The following is a 17,648-nucleotide window of genomic DNA, read 5'->3' as shown; positions in this document are numbered from 1 at the left end:
AGGGGGGAGGGGCGAGGGGGGAGGGGGAGGGGGGATGGGAGGGTGAGGGGGTGGGAGGGGGGAGGGGCGAGGGTGGAGGGGGAGGGAGGGGGAGGGCGGAGGGGGAAGGGAGGGGGAGGACGGATGGGGGAGGGGGAAGGGGGAGGGAAGGGGAGAGCCAGTCAACAATGACGTTGCAGTTCTCATGGTCGGAGAGCAGCACAACAATCGCGACATCGTCCTGCATCTTCGCAAGAGCACGAAGCGGACTTTGGAGACTCACCGATCCTGTGACCCACGCCCTCCAGTACCGGCGTTGCCGGGCGGGAGAAGGGAGACCCGTACATTCCCAACCCGTACATTCGCCCTCTCGACTCAAGCTCGTATTCGATTCTTCGTATTCGAAATCGAAAGGGGAAAGGGGAAATCCTTCGTATTCGAATTTGTAAACACGAAATATGAATTAAAATTTAATTCATATCGCACAAAATCGACACAAAACACGATCGCGTAAAGGTGAAAAAACGCAATCACTTTTCGTCCTGAATTACGTGCAAACGTGTGACATGTGACGGGATGGAACATCACGTGATCGGTCTGAGCGAATCAGCGAGCTGTTCTGGCACTGGCTGAGATTAGCGGGTACTTCGCTGAAATGCGCTGAGGTAAATATGAATAAAAAATATGGATCTCGTCAAATATGGTCTCGGCCATGTTCGTCCCAGGGTCAATGGCCATGTCTATGCCAAATATCAAGCACGTGAGCCTCTCCGTTTCGGAGTCTATCAGTAACATTACACAGACACACACACACACACACACACACACACACACACACACACACACACACACACACACACACACACACACACACAAACTGTGTTTTATATATATATAAAATATAACATATATATATATATATATATATATATATATATATATATATATATATATATATATATATATATATATATATATATATATATATATATATATCTGTAAGAAATAGTAGAAACTCCAAAGTACGAGCAGGGCGTCTCATTTGTATTGAATAAATAATCGTTAGATTAAATAAGACGCGGACGTTGGTTCAGGACGTCGATCTTTAATTGTCGACAAGCTTTCGACCAACAATGGTCTTCTGCTAAGGATACAAAAACAGCAGGCATGTATATCAGTCAAGTATGTATGGTGATATGTGTGTGAGATGTGTGATGTGTGTAGAAATGCATACAGAAGGAAGAGCCACGCCAAAGTTCACTCACCGGCCCCAAGTTCAACGGAAGTGACCGTTTGCGTTACAGTTAGGGTGCACGTGCATATACAAATATAGAGATATACATACATAAACACACAAGCATATATTCATATCCCATTTATATTCATATAATATATTTATATATTTATATAAATGACATATAAAGGTAGAATGAATGAATGAATGAATGAATGAATGAATGAATGAATGGGTTACGGTTAACAATTTGATTGGGTTGATGTGGGAACATGCTTTAGTCATCAAAATTTATGCCATGAGGGACTTTTGTCCGAAGTTTGTGTATCCAAAAGGACTCACGTTTCAGAATCGTGGTGTGTGATCGATTTGTGATTGATTCAATGGCAGAGATCTGAATGTCATTTATAGAGTGATCCGGTTGATTAAAGTGTATCGTGTAAGGTAGAGATTTGCCCTGACGTGTAAGATTTGGCTCTTCCTTCTGTATGCATTTTCTACACACATCACACATCTCACACACATATCACCATACATACTTGACTGATATATATGCCTGCTGTTTTTGTAGACTCAGAAGAAGACCTTTGTTGGTCGAAAGCTTGTCGACAATTAAAGATCGACGTCCTGAAGCTACGTCCGCGTCTTATTTAATTTAACGATTATTGGCGCTGAGGAAGCGCCTCTAGCGATTGACTTCCAGCCAGTGTAACGCTAATTCCTGTCACAGGAATTCTGAGATCATATAAGTGGGCGTGGCACTTCCTGATTGGTTCGTGTTGGGGAACGCCTTCTCGCTGCCGACGTGACGTAAATTCGCGCACGCGCACTGGTGATTGGCGCTGAGGAAGCGCCTCTAGCGAATGACTTCCAGCCAGTGTAACGCTAATTCCTGTCACAGGAATTCTGAGATCATATAAGTGGGCGTGGCAGTTCCTGATTGGTTCGTGTTGGGGAACGCCTTCTCGCTGCCGACGTGACGTAAATTCGCGCACGCGCACTGGTGAAGCTTACTCGATCTTACTCGATCCCATATTACATGTACTTTCATTGCATACAAATTATACTTCCTCCTAGAAATTCCATGCCCGAACCTCAGCGCAATCCAAGAGGATTCACTTGTTTATATATATATATATACTAGCCGAAAGCACCCGGCGTTGCCCGGGTTCTTTTTGAATAGAAGATTGGAGGCCGTAGAAGATTGATTACTATAATTCAGCTTTTATTCGCGGCTGTAGAGGATTGACTATTATAATTCAGCTCAGCTTTTAATTGCGAAATGGGCCCAGCCCGGCAGATGTGGGCCTCGACCGGCCTCGCCACCTAGCCTATAACCTTCCCGAGGCCCGTCCCGACATTTTTTGTTTTAGAGGTTTCCTCCTATCTTTCACCGTTCAGGAGATTAGCGCATGCAGACAAACAAACAAACAAACAAACAAACAAAAACTTTCTTTTATATATTTATATATACTGTATATATATATTTATTATTATTATTATTGTTATTATTATTATTATTTTAAAGCAAAAACTATGGCACGTAGGTGGAATTTGTTTCGACAGCCGTTAACTCGACCTATCGGTCGATGTATATTCCAAGTTTCAGCTAGTTTCAATGTATAGTCCTTGAGATATGAGCACCAACACATTTTGGGCAGACGGGCGGACACCAACGTGAATTTAAGGGTTTTCTTAATAAAACTCAAGAATGCGGAAACGGACGTTGCTGAAATTTGGAACATATTACTTCAACGTACAAAGTATTTACTTCTGAAATTTGCAGCTGATTTCGTCCAGTAGAAACAGAGAAACGTATTTTCAGTCCCCATGTTAAAGCTGCATACAGAGAAACGATGCTTTATATAAAGGGAGGGGAGCTGTGCGCCTCCCTTAATAATGTGTGCCAGGTGTGAAGTGGACTCACAAAGGGGTGAGGACATCCATCATACAATTATAATATAGTTAGCACGTGGTGTGCCTGTAGGTTTGTACAAAGTACGACGGGAATGTAGCAGGATCACTTATGGCCAAGTTGAGCCGAATGAAAGTTTCGATAAACAGGACACAGTGTCCACCATGTAAAGACATTGCTGTCCTAAAGTGACCCCTCAAGTAAAATGACCCAGATGCTCAAATCGTGAGTTATCCAGCCATGTAAAACTACCCAGATGCTGGATCATAGGATATCCAGCCATGTAAAACTACCCAGAGATGCTGGATCGTAGGATATCCAGCCATGTAAAACGACCCAGAGATGATGGATCGTCGGATGTCCAACCATGTAAAACTACCTCGATGCTGGATCGTTGGATATCCAGCCATGTAAAACTACCCAGATGCTGAAATCGTGAGTTATCCAACCATGTAAAACTACCTCGATGCTGGATCGTAGGATATCCAACCATGTAAAACTACCCAGAGATGATGGATCGTCGGACATCCAGCCATGTAAAACTACCCAGAGATGATGGATCGTAGGATATCCAGCCATGTAAAACTACCCAGATGCTGAATCATAGGATATCCAGCCATGTAAATCTATTTCGATGCTGGATCGTCGGATATCCAGTCATGTAAAAGTACCCAGAGATGCTGGATCATAGGATATCCAGCCATGTAAACTACCCAGATGCTGAATCGTAGGATATTCAGCCATGTAAAATTACCCAGAGATGCTGGATCGTAGGATATTCAGCCATGTAAACTACCCAGATGCTGCATCATAGGACATTCAACCATGTAAACGACCTAGATACTGCATCATAGGACATTCAGCCATGTAAACTACCCAGATGCTGAATCGTAGGATATTCAGCCATGTAAAACTACCCAGAGATGCTGCATCATAGGATATCCAGGCATGTAAAACTACCCAGATGCTGCATCATAGGACATTCAACCATGTAAACGACCTAGATGCTGCATCATAGGACATTCAGCCATGTAAACTACCCAGATGCTGAATCGTAGGATATCCAGGCATGTAAAACTACCCAGAGATGCTGCATCATAGGATATTCAGCCATGTAAACTACCCAGATGCTGAATCGTAGGATATCCAGTCATGTAAAACTACCCAGAGATGCTGGATCATAGGATATCCAGGCATGTAAAACTACCCAGATGCTGGATCATAGGATATCCAGCCATGTAAAACTACCATGATGCTGGATCGTAGGACATCCAGTCATGTAAAACTACCCAGAGATGATGGATTGTGGGATATTCAGCCATGTAAAATTACCCAGAGATGCTGGATCATAGGATATCCAGCCATGTAAAACTACCCAGATGCTGGATCGTAGGACATCCAGTCATGTAAAACTATCCATTGATGATGGATCGTAGCATATTCAGCCATGTAAAACTACCCAGTTGCTGGATCATAGGATATTCAGCCATGTAAAACTACCCAGGGATGCTGGATCAAAGGATATTCAGCCATGTAAAGCTACCCAGAGATGCTGGATCATAGGATATCCAGCCATGTAAAACTACCGAGATGCTGGATCATGGGATATTCAGCCATGTAAAACTACACAGAGATGATGGATCGTAGGACATCCAGTCGTTTAAAACTACCCAGATATGATGGATCGTAGGATATCCAGCCATGTAAAAGTACCCAGAGAGGATGGATCGTTGGATATCCAGCCATGTAAAACTACCCAGAGATGATGGATCGTCCGATATCCAGCCATGTAAAACTACCCAGAGATGCTGGATCGTCGGATATCCAGCCATGTAAAACTACCCAGAGATGCTGGATCGTAGGATATCCAGCCATGTAAAACTACCCAGAGATGATGGATCGTCGGATATCCAGCCATGTAAAACTACCCAGAGATGCTGCATCGTCGGATATCCAGTCATGTAAAACTACCCAGAGATGATGGATCATAGGATATTCAGCCATGTAAAACTACCCAGAGATGCTGGATCATAGGATATTCAGACATGTAAAGCTACCCAGAGATGCTGGATCGTAGGATATCCAGTCATGTAAAACTACCCAGAGATGATGGATCATAGGATATTCAGCCATGTAAAAGTACCCAGAGATGCTGGATCGTCGGACATCCAGTCATGTAAAACTACCTAGAGATGATGGATCGTCGGATATCCAGCCATGTAAAACTACCCAGAGATGATGGATCGTAGGATATCCAGCCATGTAAAACTACCCAGATGCTGAAATCGTGAGTTATCCAACCATGTAAAACTACCTCGATGCTGGATCGTAGGATATCCAGCCATGTAAAACTACCCAGAGATGCTGGATCATAGGATATCCAGCCATGTAAAACTACCCAAATATGCTGGATCATAGGATATCCAGCCATGTAAACTACCCAGAGATGCTGGATCATAGGATATCCAGCCATGTAAAACTACCCCAATATGCTGGATCGTAGTTTATCCAGCCATGTAAAACTACCCAAATATGCTGGATCATAGGATATCCAGCCATGTAAAACTACCCAAATATGCTGGATCATAGGATATCCAGCCATGTAAACTACCCAGAGATGCTGGATCATAGAATATCCAGCCATGTAAACTACCCAGAGATGCTGGATCATAGGATATTCAGCCATGTAAAACTACCCAGAGATGCTGGATCATAGGATATTCAGCCATGTAAAACTACCCAGAGATGCTGGATCGTAGGATATCCAGCCATATAAAACTACCCAGAGATGCTGGATCATAGCATATTCAGCTATGTAAAGCTACCCAGAGATGCTGGATCGTAGGACATCCAGGCATGTAAAACTACCCAGAGATGCTGGATCATAGGATATTCAGCCATGTAAAACTACCCAGAGATGCTGGATCGTAGGATATCCAGCCATATAAAACTACCCAGAGATGCTGGATCATAGGATATTCAGCTATGTAAAGCTACCCAGAGATGCTGGATCGTAGGATATCCAACCATGTAAAACTACCCAGAGATGATGGATCGTCGGACATCCAGCCATGTAAAACTACCCAGAGATGATGGATCGTAGGATATCCAGCCATGTAAAACTACCCAGAGATGCTGGATCATAGGATATCCAGCCATGTAAAACTACCCAGAGATGATGGATCGTAGGATATCCAGCCATATAAAACTACCCAGAGATGCTGGATCATAGGATATTCAGCTATGTAAAGCTACCCAGAGATGCTGGATCGTAGGATATCCAGCCATGTAAAACTACCCAGATGCTGAATCATAGGATATCCAGCCATGTAAATCTATTTCGATGCTGGATCGTCGGATATCCAGTCATGTAAAAGTACCCAGAGATGCTGGATCATAGGATATCCAGCCATGTAAACTACCCAGATGCTGAATCGTAGGATATTCAGCCATGTAAAATTACCCAGAGATGCTGCATCATAGGATATCCAGGCATGTAAAACTACCCAGATGCTGCATCATAGGACATTCAACCATGTAAACGACCTAGATGCTGCATCATAGGACATTCAGCCATGTAAACTACCCAGATGCTGAATCGTAGGATATTCAGCCATGTAAAACTACCCAGAGATGCTGGATCGTAGGATATCCAGGCATGTAAAACTACCCAGAGATGCTGCATCATAGGATATTCAGCCATGTAAACTACCCAGATGCTGAATCGTAGGATATCCAGTCATGTAAAACTACCCAGAGATGCTGGATCATAGGATATCCAGGCATGTAAAACTACCCAGATGCTGGATCATAGGATATCCAGCCATGTAAAACTACCATGATGCTGGATCGTAGGACATCCAGTCATGTAAAACTACCCAGAGATGATGGATTGTGGGATATTCAGCCATGTAAAATTACCCAGATGCTGGATCGTAGGACATCCAGTCATGTAAAACTATCCATTGATGATGGATCGTAGCATATTCAGCCATGTAAAACTACCCAGTTGCTGGATCATAGGATATTCAGCCATGTAAAACTACCCAGGGATGCTGGATCAAAGGATATTCAGCCATGTAAAGCTACCCAGAGATGCTGGATCATAGGATATCCAGCCATGTAAAACTACCGAGATGCTGGATCATAGGATATTCAGCCATGTAAAACTACACAGAGATGATGGATCGTAGGACATCCAGTCGTGTAAAACTACCCAGATATGATGGATCGTAGGATATCCAGCCATGTAAAAGTACCCAGAGAGGATGGATCGTTGGATATCCAGCCATGTAAAACTACCCAGAGATGATGGATCGTCGGATATCCAGCCATGTAAAACTACCCAGAGATGCTGGATCGTCGGATATCCAGCCATGTAAAACTACCCAGAGATGCTGGATCGTAGGATATCCAGCCATGTAAAACTACCCAGAGATGATGGATCGTCGGATATCCAGCCATGTAAAACTACCCAGAGATGCTGGATCGTCGGATATCCAGTCATGTAAAACTACCCAGAGATGATGGATCATAGAATATTCAGCCATGTAAAACTACCCAGAGATGCTGGATCATAGGATATTCAGACATGTAAAGCTACCCAGAGATGCTGGATCGTAGGATATCCAGTCATGTAAAACTACCCAGAGATGATGGATCATAGGATATTCAGCCATGTAAAAGTACCCAGAGATGCTGGATCGTCGGACATCCAGTCATGTAAAACTACCTAGAGATGATGGATCGTAGGATATCCAGCCATGTAAAACTACCCAGAGATGATGGATCGTCGGATATCCAGCCATGTAAAACTACCCAGAGATGATGGATCGTAGGATATCCAGCCATGTAAAACTACCCAGATGCTGAAATCGTGAGTTATCCAAACATGTAAAACTACCTCGATGCTGGATCGTAGGATATCCAGCCATGTAAAACTACCCAGAGATGCTGGATCATAGGATATCCAGCCATGTAAAACTACCCAAATATGCTGGATCATAGGATATCCAGCCATGTAAACTACCCAGAGATGCTGGATCATAGGATATCCAGCCATGTAAAACTACCCCAATATGCTGGATCGTAGTTTATCCAGCCATGTAAAACTACCCAAATATGCTGGATCATAGGATATCCAGCCATGTAAAACTACCCAAATATGCTGGATCATAGGATATCCAGCCATGTAAACTACCCAGAGATGCTGGATCATAGAATATCCAGCCATGTAAACTACCCAGAGATGCTGGATCATAGGATATTCAGCCATGTAAAACTACCCAGAGATGCTGGATCATAGGATATTCAGCCATGTAAAACTACCCAGAGATGCTGGATCGTAGGATATCCAGCCATATAAAACTACCCAGAGATGCTGGATCATAGGATATTCAGCTATGTAAAGATACCCAGAGATGCTGGATCGTAGGACATCCAGGCATGTAAAACTACCCAGAGATGCTGGATCATAGGATATTCAGCTATGTAAAGCTACCCAGAGATGCTGGATCGTAGGATATCCAGCCATGTAAAACTACCCAGAGATGATGGATCGCAGGATATCCAGCCATGTAAAGCTACCCAGAGATGCTGGATCATAGGATATCCAGCCATGTAAAACTACCGAGATGCTGGATCGTAGGATGTCCAGGCATGTAAAGCTACCCAGAGATGATGGATCATAGGATATCCAGTCATGTAAAACTACCCAGAGATGCTGGATCATAGGATATCCAGTCATGTAAAACTACCGAGATGCTGGATCGTAGGATGTCCAGGCATGTAAAGCTACCCAGAGATGCTGGATCGTAGGATATCCAGCCATGTAAAACTACCGAGATGCTGGATCGTAGGATGTCCAGGCATGTAAAGCTACCCAGAGATGCTGGATCGTAGGATATCCAGCCATGTAAAACAACCCAGAGATGATGGATCATAGGATATCCAGCCATGTAAAACTACCCAGAGATGATGGATCGCAGGATATCCAGTCATGTAAAACTACCCAGAGATGCTGGATCATAGGATATCCAGCCATGTAAAAGTACCGAGATGCTGGATCGTAGGATGTCCAGGCATGTAAAGCTACCCAGAGATGCTGGATCATAGGATATCCAGCCATGTAAAACTACCCAGAGATGATGGATCGTAGGATATCCAGCCATGTAAAACTACCCAGAGATGATGGATCGCAGGATATCCAGTCATGTAAAACTACCCAGAGATGCTGGATCATAGGATATCCAGCCATGTAAAACTACCGAGATGCTGGATCGTAGGATGTCCAGGCATGTAAAGCTACCCAGAGATGCTGGATCATAGGATATCCAGCCATGTAAAACTACCCAAATATGCTGGATCATAGGATATCCAGCCATGTAAACTACCCAGAGATGCTGGATCATAGGATATCCAGCCATGTAAAACTACCCAAATATGCTGGATCATAGGATATCCAGCCATGTAAACTACCCAGAGATGCTGGATCATAGGATATCCAGCCATGTAAAACTACCCCAATATGCTGGATCGTAGTTTATCCAGCCATGTAAAACTACCCAAATATGCTGGATCATAGGATATCCAGCCATGTAAAACTACCCAAATATGCTGGATCATAGGATATCCAGCCATGTAAACTACCCAGAGATGCTGGATCATAGAATATCCAGCCATGTAAACTACCCAGAGATGCTGGATCATAGGATATTCAGCCATGTAAAACTACCCAGAGATGCTGGATCATAGGATATTCAGCCATGTAAAACTACCCAGAGATGCTGGATCGTAGGATATCCAGCCTTATAAAACTACCCAGAGATGCTGGATCATAGGATATTCAGCTATGTAAAGATACCCAGAGATGCTGGATCGTAGGACATCCAGGCATGTAAAACTACCCAGAGATGCTGGATCATAGGATATTCAGCTATGTAAAGCTACCCAGAGATGCTGGATCGTAGGATATCCAGCCATGTAAAACTACCCAGAGATGATGGATCGCAGGATATCCAGCCATGTAAAGCTACCCAGGGATGCTGGATCATAGGATATCCAGCCATGTAAAACTACCGAGATGCTGGATCGTAGGATGTCCAGGCATGTAAAGCTACCCAGAGATGATGGATCATAGGATATCCAGTCATGTAAAACTACCCAGAGATGCTGGATCATAGGATATCCAGTCATGTAAAACTACCGAGATGCTGGATCGTAGGATGTCCAGGCATGTAAAGCTACCCAGAGATGCTGGATCGTAGGATATCCAGCCATGTAAAACTACCGAGATGCTGGATCGTAGGATGTCCAGGCATGTAAAGCTACCCAGAGATGCTGGATCGTAGGATATCCAGCCATGTAAAACAACCCAGAGATGATGGATCATAGGATATCCAGCCATGTAAAACTACCCAGAGATGATGGATCGCAGGATATCCAGTCATGTAAAACTACCCAGGGATGCTGGATCATAGGATATCCAGCCATGTAAAAGTACCGAGATGCTGGATCGTAGGATGTCTAGGCATGTAAAGCTACCCAGAGATGCTGGATCATAGGATATCCAGCCATGTAAAACTACCCAGAGATGATGGATCGTAGGATATCCAGCCATGTAAAACTACCCAGAGATGATGGATCGCAGGATATCCAGTCATGTAAAACTACCCAGAGATGCTGGATCATAGGATATCCAGCCATGTAAAACTACCGAGATGCTGGATCGTAGGATGTCCAGGCATGTAAAGCTACCCAGAGATGCTGGATCATAGGATATCCAGCCATGTAAAACTACCCAGAGATGATGGATAGTAGGACATTCAGCCATGACTGACAAACCAAAACAACATGAGATAAGCCAAGGCTTGCGACTATGATCTGGAATATTGGAACCAGGTAACTTCTGCTTGCGAGAACATGGGAACACATGAATGAATCCCGTAAATCAGGTGACCGTTTGTTCGTTTTTCCAAATTCTTAGTTTTGTACTTTAACACCCTCTTTGACTTTTAGCCAAAAATAACAGCTGTTTGGTTTCCACGGACACAGCTTTCCATGAGAGTTTTTACTCTCACGTCGTTTTGATGTCACGTGTTATTTTACGAAACTTATACCTAAAAATGACCAAATTTGGCACCAGTGTCAACAGGCCTCGATGGACACCCTCTTAGGATCCAGGGGAGACATTTATTCAACAAATCAAATGATTTACACTTGAAAACAAACACAAACAAGTACAGATACATTCAAAGTACACCGCCCCCATGTCAAATAAATAAATAACATCCTCTCGCGTGGCATTGCCGGGGCGCCTCCGACTCATAGAGACTGAATTGGGAGGGAGAGGTGTACAATAATTGATTGATTAATTGCATAATTAAAATCAATAAATGGTGATCATAAAACATTTTCTTCATCAATTGGCCAAAAGCATACCTAAACCACTCGTGCTTCATCCAAAGCTGTAACTTTTTGAAAATTAATTAAATAGGTCATTAATCGAAAAAATTTAGTAACCTATTGATTAATTAATAAATAATTAATCAATTAATTGATTAATCAATAAATCAAAAATACCCTTTACAGTCAAATCACTTGGTCATTGTCGTGTCCAAACGCAAAAGGTTCCTGAGATATTGCCCAGATGAGAAAAAAAATAAATGAATAATAATCATGAAATAATAAAATAATTAATCAATTGGCTAATAGCATACATAAACCACCAGTGATTCATCCGAAGCTGTAACTTTTAGAAAATTAATTAAATAAGTCATAAACCGGAAAAAATAAAGAATTAATTTATTAATCAATAAATCAAAAATATCCTTGATAGCCACATCACTTGGTCATTATCATGTCCAAATATCAGCTTCCTTGCTCAAAAGGTGCCTGAGATATTGCCCAGATGAGAAAGAAAATAAATAAATGATTAATAATGAAAATAAATAATAATAATCATAAAAAATGAAATAATTGATCAATTGGCTAATATAATACATAAACCACCACCATTTCATCTGATTCTGTAACTTTAAAAAAACATTAATTTATTCAGTCATTAATCGAAGAATTAAATAATTAATCGATTAATTGATTCATCAATGAATCAAAAATAGCCTTTACAGCCAAATCACTTGGTCATTGGCATGTCCAAATATCAGCTTCCTCACTCAAAAGGTGCCTGAGATATTGCCCAGCTGAGAAAGAAAATAAACAAGTACAGGTACATTCAAAGTACACCAACCCCATGCCAAATAATTAAATATCCTCAGCGCGGCATTGCCGGGGCGCCTCTGGCGCCCGACAATCCCGCAGTGCAGCTCATTGAGACTGTATTGGGAGAGAGAGGTGTACATTAATTGATTGATTAATTGCATAATTAAAATCAATAAAAGATTATCACAAAATATTTTCTTAATCAATTGGCTAATAGCATAACTAAACCACTAGTGCTTCATCCGAAGATGTATCTTTTAGAAATTTAATTAAAGAAGTCATTAATAAAAAAATTAAGTAATTAATTGATTAATCAATAAATAATTAATCGATTAAATTATTAATCAATAAATCAAAAATATTCTTTATAGCGACATCAGTTTGTCACTGTCATGTCCAAATATTAGCTTCCCAGATCAAAAGGTACCTGAGATATTGCCCAGATGAGAAAGAAAATTAAGAAATGATTAATAATGAAAATAAATAAATAATAATCATAAAAAACTTAAATAGTTAATCAATTGGGTACTAGAATACATAAACCACCACCATTTCATCCGAATCTGTAACTTAAAAAAAAAAATTAAGTCATTCATTGAATAATTAAATAATTAATCGATTAATTGATTAATCAACAAATCAAAAATAGCCTTTACAGCCAAATCCCTTGGTCATTGTCATGTCCAAATGTCAGCTTCCTAGCTCAAATTGTGCCTGGGATAATGCCCAGAAGAGAAAGGAAATATACAAGTACAGATACATTCAAAGTACACCATGCCAATGCCAATGCCAAATAATTAAATATATTCCAGCGCGTCATAGGAAAGGTGCGGTGTACAACAAGTACAGATACATTCAAAATACACCGCCCCCATGCCAAATAATTAAATATCCTACAGCGCGGCATTGCCGGGGCGCCTCCGGCACCCGGCAATACCGCCGTGCAGCTCATAGGGGCTGTATTGGGAGGGAGAGGTGTACAATAATTGATTGATTAATTGCATAATTAAAATCAATAAAAGATTATCATAAAATATTTTCTTAATCAATTGGCTAATAGCATAACTAAGCAACTAGTGTTTCTTCCGAAGCTGTAACTTTTAGAAATTTCATGGAATAAGTCATTAATAAAAAATTAAAAAATTAATTTATTAATCAATAAATAATTGATCAATTAATTGATTAATCAATAAATCAAAAATATCCTTTATAGCAAAATAACTTGGTCATTGTAGTGTCCAAATATCAGCTTTCTTGCTCAAAAGGTGCCTGAGATATTGCCCAGATGAGAAAGAAAATAAATAAATGATTAATAATGAAAATAAATAAATAATAATCATAAAAATTAATTTTTTAAATCAATTGGCTAATAGAACACATAAACCACCACCATTTCATCCGAATCTGTAACTTAAAAAAATTAATTTTAAGTCATTAATCCATTAATTAAATAATTAATCGATTAATTGATGAATCAATAAATCAAAAATACCTTTTACAGCCAAATCACTTGGTCATTATCATATCCAAATATCAGCTTCCTCGCTCAAAAGGTGCCTGAGATAATGGCCAGATGAGAAAGAAAATATATAAATGATTAAAAATGAAAATAAATAAATAAGGCATAAAAAATTAAATAATTAATCAATTGGGTAATATAATACATAAGCCACCACCATTTCATCCGAATCTGTAACTTAAAAAAAAAAGGCATTAATCGAATAATTAAATTATTAATCGATGAATTGATTCATCAATAAATCAAAAATAGCCTTTACAGCCAAATCACTTGGTCATTGTCATGTCAAAATATCAGCTTCCTAGCTCAAAAGGTGCCTGAGATAATGGCCAGAAGAGAAAGGAAATAAATAAGTCAATCGGATGAAAATTGAGGATTTTAGAAATTTTGAAAAAAGTGGTTGACCGTTGGCCTATGTTGACCTTTTGGCCTAAGCTAATCTCAAAAATAGTTGGTGGTCGAATTCAGTTAGCCGATATGTAAATCCTCTTCAAATTTCAAGTCAATCGGATGAAAATTGAGGATTATAGAAATTCAAAAAAAAGTGGTTGACCTTTGGCCTATGTTGACCTTTTGGCCGATGTTGATCTCATCAATAGTTGGTGGGTGAATTCAGTTCGCCAATATGTAAATCCTCCTCAAATTTCAAGTCAATCGGATGAAAATTGAGGATTTTAGAAATTTGAAAAAAGTGGTTGACCTTTGGCCTATGTTGACCTTTTGGCCGAAGCTGATCTCAAAAATAGTTGGTGGTTGAATTCAGTTTGCCGATATGTAAATCCTATTCAAATTTCAAGTCAATCCGATGAATATTGAGGATTTTAGAAATTCAGAAAAGGGGGTTGACCTTTGGCTATGTTGACCTTTTGGCCTATGCTGATCTCAAAAATAGTTGGTGGTTGAATTCAGTTAGCTGATATATATATCCTATTCAAATTTCAAGTAAATCGGATGAAAATTGAGGATTTTAGAAATTTGAAATAGTTGTTGACCTTTTGGCCTATGCTGATCTTAAAAATAGTTGATGGTTGAATTCAGTTAGCTGATATATATATCCTATTCAAATTTCAAGTAAATCGGATGAAAATTGAGGATTTTAGAAATTTGAAAAAAGAGGTTGACCTTTGGCCTATGTTGACCTTTTGACCTTTTGACCCCAAAAATATGTAGAATTTTGTCGGACCACCAACTCTACCATTTAGTATGGTAGTTTCGTGAAGATCGGTTTAAAATTGTGACCTGTAGGCAAGTATTAGGGTGCCGGCTTGGGATCCCAGGATCCTGGGTTCGAATCCCGGTCGATCGCTGAATTAACACCAGGGCGACACCAGGGTCAACGACTCAGCCTGTCATTCCTTCCGAGGTCGGCAAATTGATTACCAGCTTGCTGGGATGAATGATCCCGGTGTGTACCCCGGTTTAGAATAGGTACACCGTATCCCTGCGCATCGTAAGAGGCGACTAAGGGTTGGCGTCAGGAAGGGCATCCGGCCATAAAAACATTGCCTCAAACAGGGAACCATGAGGTCATGGGGCCCGCAAGGCTAACCCCTGCTCCAGCGGGGAAAATGGCCTTAAAACGATCATTCATTCATTCATATATTCATAGGCAAGTATAAGTGAGTGGACAGACAAACAAACACACACAAACAAACACACACACAAACCGGAGCAAGCACCATACTTGCAAAAAAAAAATATTTTTGGGCCAAGTAACAAGAAAACAAACAACCGGCGTGAAAACTGAGTACCCCTTTTCAGAGTGCGTCATTTCCGGGCCCCTATGGTGCCCGTCAATGACGTCATGCAGTGCCTGGAGATGGCATAGGAAAGGTGTGGTGAACAAAAACCTACAAGTGCAGCAGAAGGTAATAATAAGAGGATTTTTGGAAGTGAAAATATAACATTCATATTTATAAACCATTTTTAGAAACCATTTTCATAAACCAATTTTTTCACCCATATTTATTAACCATATTTATGAACCATTTATATAATCCATATATGCAGTGCATATCAAAAAAAAGGTAATCCGAATTCAAGGGGTTAATATGCAAAGGTTATTCAGTTTGACAATTTACATGTGGTTTAACAATTATGAGGAGATCCTCAGCTTTCCATTGATGCCTTTCATGCATCATTGCTGTCACACATGACCGAGTACATGTTCATTGAAAATGACAAGTTCAAATCGCATTTTTACAAGTTTGGCTAATCGGTGCAAGACAGTTTTAAATGGACGCATTACTTGTCGACTGCCAAGTTGATTATGTAAAATTGTTAAGCTGGTCTGGTAATTGTCGGTTGCGTCATCCTTTGTTTAAGATGGGTATTTAAGATGGGCCTACAGTGTATGGGTTTGGAGACAGTCTGAGTCATTGAAAAGATGGTCCAACGTACGACTGAACAGCGGACCTTCGTGGTTACAACCTTTCACCAAACTGGAAGTTTGCAGCGAACTCGTGATGCGTTCAGGGAACGTTTCCCAGAACGGGAGCCTCCAGCAGCCAAAACCATCTGGGCGAATGTTAGAAAATACCAAGAGCATGGCACTAGCCTCAACCGCAGCAAGGAGAATTCTGGTAGGAGGTGCACTGGGCGATCGGAAATGAACATTGCAGCAGTAAGGCAGCATGTTTTGGAGCATCCTAGGGATACCAGCGCAAGACGAAATGGGATGGGATTGCCTTCGGCAACATTCAACCGAATCACAAGACTGGACCTCCACCAACATCCATATTGGATTCACATCCGGCACCAACCTACGCCAGGGGATTTTGCCAGGAGGCTGGTGCTTGCCAGATGGTTGATAGCACGTTGCAAAGCAGATGTCAATTTCCTGCGGTATCTCGTTATCGGCAACGAAGCTGCTTTTGCCATGGACAGCAAGGTCAATACCCATAATTTTCTTGAATATGCACTGACAGGACAACCCCCGGAATTTACTTTTGACACCAACAAGAATCGACAAAAGTGGTCTGTTTGGTTGGGACTTTGTGGAAGTGGTCAGGTGATCGGACCATTTTTCTTTCAAAGGAATGTCAATGGTAACAGGTATCTGCAGATGATCAATGAAGAAGCTTTACCGCAGCTGGAGGAGAACTTTGAGCAACGTGGTTCGTGGTGTCTTCAGATATCTCTGGTGGGCCCAAGACGGCGCCCCAGCACATCCTCTTATCGCTGTCCGAGATCGACTGAGGGAACTCTTTGGAGACCGAGTCATCGCCCTCAACCATGCAGTGGAATGGCCGCCAAGATCACCTGACCTCACACCATTATTTCCTTTGGGGACATTTAAAGAACAAGCTGTTCGTAACTCCTCCTCGTGATCTTGACGAATTGCAGGGCCGTATTCGACATCAAGTGGATGCTTTGCGCAATGAACCGGCTATGGTGAGACGAGCAGTTCAGGGCATGCTCCGCCGCTGTGAGCTTTGTGTTGAAAGGGGAGGTGGACATGTTGAAGGTGTGGGTGCATAAAGGCCAATCATTCCTGAGAAAAGTTCACATCTGATGTTCATTTTGCACCAACTATCCTGACTTGCAACGATTAGCCAAACTTGTAAAAATGCGATTTGAACTTGTCATTTTCAATGAACATGTACTCGGTCATGTGTGACAGCAATGATGCATGGAAGGTATCAATGGAAAGCTGAGGATCTCTTCTTAATTACCAAACCACATGTAATTTGTCAAAATAAATAACCTTTGCATATTAACCCCTTGAATTCGGATTACCTTTTTTTTTGATACGCACTGTATATATATATATATATATATAT

This window comes from Myxine glutinosa, chromosome 4 (assembly GCF_964187855.1).
Source record: "Myxine glutinosa chromosome 4, kmMyxGlut1.1, whole genome shotgun sequence".
Taxonomy (NCBI): Eukaryota; Metazoa; Chordata; class Myxini; order Myxiniformes; family Myxinidae; genus Myxine; species Myxine glutinosa.
This window is presented reverse-complemented; position numbering follows the sequence as displayed.